Source organism: Eretmochelys imbricata, chromosome 3 (assembly GCF_965152235.1).
Source record: "Eretmochelys imbricata isolate rEreImb1 chromosome 3, rEreImb1.hap1, whole genome shotgun sequence".
Lineage (NCBI taxonomy): Eukaryota > Metazoa > Chordata > Testudines > Cheloniidae > Eretmochelys > Eretmochelys imbricata.
In genome coordinates, this window is record NC_135574.1 from 148,912,519 (window position 1) to 148,919,563 (window position 7,045).

Here is a 7,045-nt window from a genome sequence, read left to right on the forward strand (position 1 = left end):
GGAGTACAAGCTGGCAAAGCTGCTGATTCGTCCCCTGGATGAAGGCTACCCAGTGAGCCGGCATGAGGTTCGTGGGTACAGCCGTCAGTCTGACAGTGCCACCGTTTCCAGAATCCCCAGTCATCCATCAACAGCTGGGCTGCCCACCAGGGTTCCCAGCCTTGGGCTGTGGAGGCCTCCTAGTCAAACCCACAGCACCCCAGCCCACCTAGGTGAGTCCCCCACAGACACTCCAGGAGCATCCTTCTGTCCCCAAGGCAAGGAGAGAGGCTCCCTACAGTGACCTTCCTCCCTGTGCTAGGAAGGGAATAAGGAAGAGTATGTCTACCCTGCCATAAAAGACCCATAGGCAGGCTGCTGGGTCAACTGGCTCGGGCTGCAGGGCTATAAAATTGGCGTGGATGTTCAGGGTCAGGCTGGATCCTGGGCTCTGAGACCCCTATGAGTGGGGAGGGTCTATTTTTAGCCCCACGAGCCCAAGACAGTTGAGCTGGGCTCTGAGACTTGGTGCTGCAGGTGTTGTATAGCAGCATAGAAATACCCTAAAAGCCACCCAGCATGGTGTCTGCCCTCATCAACCCGGAAGGGCTCCACCTGCCTGCTGCTCTCCCCAGGCTGGCCAAGACCCAGGGCAGGGCTGAGACTCAAACAGAACTAAGGGACCATGGTTAAAAACCACACTCCTACCCAGGGACCCTTTTTCAAACATTGCTCAGGTATAGTTTAAAGACCAGCCTAGAGCAGGCCTACCCCACAGAACAGCGAGCAGGGCCTTCTAGGTGACACAGAAGGGAAAGTATGCCCTGACCCCACCAACTCTGTGCTCTGCACAATCACTCTCCTTGGTCCCAGGTGATCTCGCAGAACTTGTCTGCCTTTCTCTCTTCCTCCCCCAGCTCCCTCTGGTTATCTAGCACCTGCCTCCTCTCTGTTCTTCAGCACAGCCTGGCCATTCTCGGTGCGAGAGCCTCCTCCTCTGCAGCGCTGGCTGCCCCATCGGTTCTTCATCTCCTCCGAAAGTGTCTTTCAGCTGCCCCATTCTGTTATCACTCTCCTGGGTTGCTGGCCAACTAGGAAGGGCTCCTGGGAAGCTGATGATCTCACTACGTCAGGCAGGGTCTCAGAGAGCATCAGTGACACCCCACTGTTGAAAGAACCAAGGAGACTGGGCCCTCCCCACAGTCTATCTAGATCCCACCCCCATCGCTCCTGCAGGGTTAGGAATCCAGGCCACTCACTGTCTGACCACCCCATTGTGCTTGCCCATAGCCCTCCAGACTCCTCCATGCACCAACATGGAGACTCCCACCACCAGTAGCCGTTTGTCCCTGGGCATTTCCCTTTTGACTCTCTGCCCCCCTGCAGGCTGCTTCTCCAGTGTCCCTGACCAGCTGCCCTGGGGGAGCCCTGTGGAGTTCCCAGCTGCCGTGAGTCTGGGACAATCTCCCTTTGCAGAGGGGCTGAGCAGGCTGCACCTCCAAAGCCTCCTGCCTGACTCTGGCACAGGAGTGGCCAACGGTGAGATTGCTGTAGCTTGGAGAGGGTGGACGGAGGCTCTGCCAGTCGCACCCAGATGCATCCTCTTGCTTTTGCCTGAAAACTCCTTTGAGTGATGGGCCCCTGGTTTGCCTTGTACTCCAGTTTGGAGTGCCCCACACCAAGTGCTTTGCCCAGTCATGGGTGGGAAGGCACCTGCTCATAACTCTTAGATACATTCATGCAATGCCTGTCAGAGGATAAGTCTGTATTCAACCTGCTATCATCTCCTCCCTCCCCAGACTTTGAGCTTCTCAGTACTTGGATGGGAGTAGGGTGACCAGATGTCCTGATTTTATAGGGACAGTCACGGTATTTGGGGTTTTGTCTTATATAGGCCCCTATTGCCCCCCATCCCAGTCCTGATTTTTCACACTTGCTGTCTGGTCACCCTAGATGAGGGGCACACAAGGACTATACGCTCGTAGTCATTAAAGATCCCAGGCAATTTTTGCGGGTGTCGGGGTATTAGCTCTGGTGTCCGACCACGTTGCAATAGGGACAACTAAGTTCTATCTCCCTGAGTTCCCCTTGTCATTTAACTTGGGGACAGTCTTCTGTATCGCTTCTTCTGGTCCTAAGCTGTTGTGTTATGCGGCTGTTGATTGGCTGCTCCATCCCAGATGTGTTTGCATTTCTGTGGCAGGTAAAGCTGGCAACCCATGCAGCTTTTTAGAGCAAATAGCAGCTGGGTTCCCCTGCTCCCTAGGGTGCAGAGTGGATTCCACAGCTCCTGGTTTCCTGTCAAATCCCAGAGTGGGAGCCGGGATCCCAGACAGGTACAGCCCACAGGCTGCTACCTAGGGCCACTGCGGGCACTGGACAGGAGCTAGCCATGGAGGCATTTTGGCCCAGCCACCACGGGGCTGCTGTGGAGTCTAGACACGTGGACTAATTTATGACATGTCACTTGTGTCATGCTTACAGAAGGATCTGTGGATGGCTGGACCAATGCTGGTGGGTCTGAGAGATCCCTTGCTGGCCTGACCAGAGCTGCCTCTAGCTCTTCACCCACGGCAGAGCACATCAAGTACCACCCGGGCAGGTAAGGCTACGAAGGCGTTAATGCACCTCCCGGTGCTGGGGAGGAGGAGCAGGCAATGTGCAGTAACTAGGCTGAAGTAGCAGCCCTGCCAAGTGCACAGTCAGATCAAGCTGGGGGCTTGGGAATGGGCTGCAGTGAGAGTATGTGGTGGTCTGGCTCAGCACTGACTGCTCCTTCCCAAGGCTGAGAAGAAGAGACAGCTCCTGAGGGGGGCTGTGAGGAGCATGACAATATCTTGCACTTATCTAGCCCCTTTTATCCCAGAACCTCAAAGTGCATTGTGGATTTCAGCCTCCCTTTGCAAATGGGGAAACCAAGGCACGGGGAGGTTGTAATTCCCCCAAAGTGGCACAGCGTGTCTTGGGGCAGAGCCTGGCCTGGCACCCTGGTTCCCAGTGTTGTGCTTTAACATTTCACAGGCAGCCTTGTCAGCCGCCTTCTCGTGCCTGGGTGCCCTCTGCCCGTTAATGGCCCGGTGGGGGAGGGGGTGCTGTGTCATCACCACTTGGCCAGGCAGAGAGGCAGCGTGAGGGGCATGCGGAGGCGGGGTGTGGCCTAGCGCTGCGCTGTGGGGGTGGCAGACTCCCCTTGCTGAGTGATTTATGTCTGATGGGAGGGGAGGGGGGGTGAGAGTGGCTCCGTGCAGCATCCTGTGTGATCTTGTGAAGCCCTCAGAGAGGGGGCCTGGTGTCGGGGGCTGGCTTGGGGGACACAGCGGGGGAAGGGATTCTCTCCCTCAGCACGTGGCCGGGCATGGATTCCAGACCGGCAGCGGGAAAGGAAGGGCCGTAGGACAGCTGCTCCGGGTCTGATCCCGGGGTCCAGTTTGGAGCATGGGGCCGTCTCTGGCCTGCCATAGCGTTAGTGGGGGCTGTCACTTGGGATCCCTCTGCCACATTCTGCCTGGGGGGGTCTGGGTGTTACGTTGTTTTGCTCTCAGGGCTGGGGGGCGGGGGGTGGGGGGAATAACCCCAACGCCAAGCTTTCTCGGTGGCTTTCTTTCCATGCACCTCCCTGGGCCAGGTTCGAGACTGCCCTTGAGCTGCCTTTTATTAGCTCTGTTTCCAAACGCCCAGGAGCTGTGTGTGTCCCTGGGGGAAGCACCGTGGTTTGTCTGCTGGGGAAGTTGTGCATGTTGAGGTGTGTGGCTGCCCTGGGGTGCCCCGGGGATGCGTATGGTGTGTGCTGGGGGTGTGTGGGGTACAGGGCTGCGCTGGGGTGTTGTGTCCTGTGGCAGGAACCTCCCTATCACTGACCCCTTGTGCCTGTAGAAGGCCCCATTGTTCCCAGAGTGCTGACCCACCAGCCACCCAGCTAGCACCCAAAGGGCGTTTCCCTCTCTGGCAGGGGTTGGGGGCTCAGTGGGTGCGATGAATCAGGGGCAGGGGAAGTAGGGTGATTGTGGGGTTGGGTGCTGGTGTGGGGGCAGGATGGGATGTGCAGGGTAATTCCACTGTAGCCCTGCACACAGGTGTCCCTGTGAGTTGCCCAGGCTCTGCGCTCTGACACACCCTGTGCCCAGTGCCAGAGCAGCCCCTCTCCCTTCTCTCACAGCAGGCGCCAAGGGGAGCCGGTCTCAGGCACCAGGAAGGTGCTGCCGTTTGACCTGGACGAATCAAGTGCCTCTGAGGGAGGGGAGGAATCCTGGCTGCTCCCTGGCTTTGGCCATTCCACTCTTCAGCAGCTGAAGGAGGACGTGCTGGGGACTGTGAGTCTCATTGGACCCTGCTGAAGGATGGGGCTGAGGTGCACGTTGATGGAGATATTAGCCAGCTGCCATGCTGTCTCCCCTTCCCCTGTGCCAGGTGCCGGCCTGCAGGCCCATGAGTGATTCCCGGCCCCACCCACTTCCATCTCCCCAAGCCTCACTCCTAACAGCTCCTTGTATCTCCCTTCCTCCCTCTGCCACCTCCCTCCTGTCCCTATCCATCCCCCTCCAGTCAGGAACAAGCAGCTGCCTCTCCAGTTCTGCTCCGCTCTGGACCTTGGGGCAGGAAATCTGTTCGTTGCAGCTCCCCTAGTATGTAGAACTGGGGGATTGATGGGGTTCTAGGAATAAACCTTGGCTGCAGCCTCTGCTAGAGCTGGCCACTTTCCCTCCACCGGTCTGTCCCTGGTCCTACAGCACTGGTGTCCCTGCTCTGCACTTGTAGGAATGGTCATAGGGACCCAGGTAACATAGCAAGCCGGGGACAACTGTGTGCTGATCCCAGCGCTGAGACCTCCCAGCCCCCTCTAGGCAGGAGATCATGGGGAGAATTGGGCTGGGCCTCACCACAGCAGCCAGTGAGGCACCCTTGTTTATCCCAGTGGTGAGGGAATGCCTGGCAGATAAGCCATCAGATTCCTGGCTTGTCCACCAGGAGAGGGAAGCCTAAGCCGGGTTGCAGCCATTACTCTGAGGAACTGTATTCATTCCCCTGGGTGCCAGCCCTGTGGGAGATGGGAGGGCCTCACAGCTGCAGCAGCATCTGGGCCAAGCACTGATGGTCAGGAAAGGGGCCCTGGGTGCCCCGCGTTATAAGTCTGACTGGTAGAGCAATTCCTTAGAGGGGTCAGACTCTGTTAAAGGGGGAGGTGGGGACCCTCCCTGCTCTGTTCTGGGGCTGAACTCCAGCCTCCTCCCCGCACATGCAGAACCCAGCCTCCCACTGTGCTCCCCACCCCCTTGTGTTGCAGAGGGCTGGTATGGATGGCTTCAAGGAGTTTCTCCATGGCACCCTGGGGATCCACCTCCTTCGCTTCTGGATGGACTGTGAGGATGTCATGGAGCGCACCAAGTGCTTAGAGGCCAGTGCTGCCCAGCGGGAGGCCCAGCTCCTCTGTGTCAGCCTCTGCCGGTAGGGATGGGTGTCCCAATGAACCCCCCTCGTTCACACACTGGGGGAGGGGCAAGAGGGAGTGGCTTTGCTCCTGTGCCCATCCCCTTGTTTGCACACTAATGGGCATGGCTCTGCTGTTGAGCTCATACCAGGTGATGGCTTCACACCCTTGCTGCCCACAGGTCTGGATCTGCTCCCGCTCCAGCAGGGGCAGGTGGTACTGTGTTTCTAGCAGCCAGGCGGTGTCACTCAGACCGTAGTGTAGAGAGATTGGAGAATCCCAGCTCCAAATCCCTGTGATGATCCCCCAAATCTCCCACCTGCGTCCGTGTAAGGAGCAGGCGAAGGCTCTAGGGAACCCCAGTCAGACAGACTCATACCAGGGACTGCAAAGACAGCATTGTCCTTGGGCCCAGCAGGGGTCAGCCCCATGCAGAATAACCAGACCCACTTTCAGGACCCCTTGGGCTCTTTAGGGTTGTGGGAGGCCTGAGGTATGAGAGAAGAGCAGCCTGTATGGGTCTGTTCCGCCTGGCAGACGTCTCTGGATGCTTGTGGCCTTGTAGCCGCTCACCATGCACCAAGTAAGACAGGGTGACAGGAGAAGCACAGAGGATCGGACACTGTCCAGGTTGTGATCCCCTCTGGGCAGAGGTGCTTGGGGATAGCTGGCTTGTCCGGTTCTCAGCTGCAACGATCAGTGTGCTTAGGAAGTACCCTGCACGTCCTGGCTCCTCTAGCATTGAGACCATGGCTGTCTGAAGCCCAGGGCCTGAGCTGCTTCAGCCTTTACTGGGGTGAAGCCATTGTTCTTTTCTTTGCAGGAACATTCAAGACACGTACAAGCTGAGCCTGTCTCTGGCTTCCCAGGTGAATGAAGCTGCTGGGGTGCAGGTGCCCACCCTTCCCCCCCCCCCCGCCCCTTGCAGCCTTAGCAGACACATACGTTTGCGTTTGGCAGGTCTGTGAATCTCACACCTCAGCTGCTAGCAGAGGTGAGACAGCAGAGCCCTGGGGAACGCTCCTTGTGTGAACTGCCTCCCCCATCAGCTGCTCTGCTCCTGCCTTCCAGTGACACTGGGGTCCTGCTGCTGCCCGTTTCCCAGGGCGACTGCCCGTCCATCCATGGGGGTTGACTCTGGCCTTAATGCAGCCCGTGATCTAGATACTGAGCCCGACATCCCGGCTCTGTCTGCTGCATGGCTTGCCTCTCAAGAGCATCCAGGAGCTGGTGGCCAATGATCATTGTTAACGCAGGGTCATGACTGATTGCCCAGGCTGGAGCGGACAAAGGGTCCAGCCACACAATAGCGTATGAAGGCAGCAAGCCGGGCAGGGCTCGGGAGGGACAGAAGGAATGAGGGAGGAACAGCGCCGGCTGGAGCCAGACACAGGGAGCTCCCCCACCCACCTCACAAGCCTGCCCCTGACTGACAGCCTGAGGCACACCCTGCGCAGAGGTTGCCAGTATGGCCCTATCTGTACCAAACTGAGCCATGGTTTGGTGGCATGGGTGGGACACTGTATGTTGAAGTGAATGCTCTGTGCCCGAGTCCCTCCCCAGGTACGCAATGAGCCTCTGTCAGCTACAAGGCAGGCTCAGCAGAGTATTTTGCGCTCACTGGATACATTTATCTTCTGA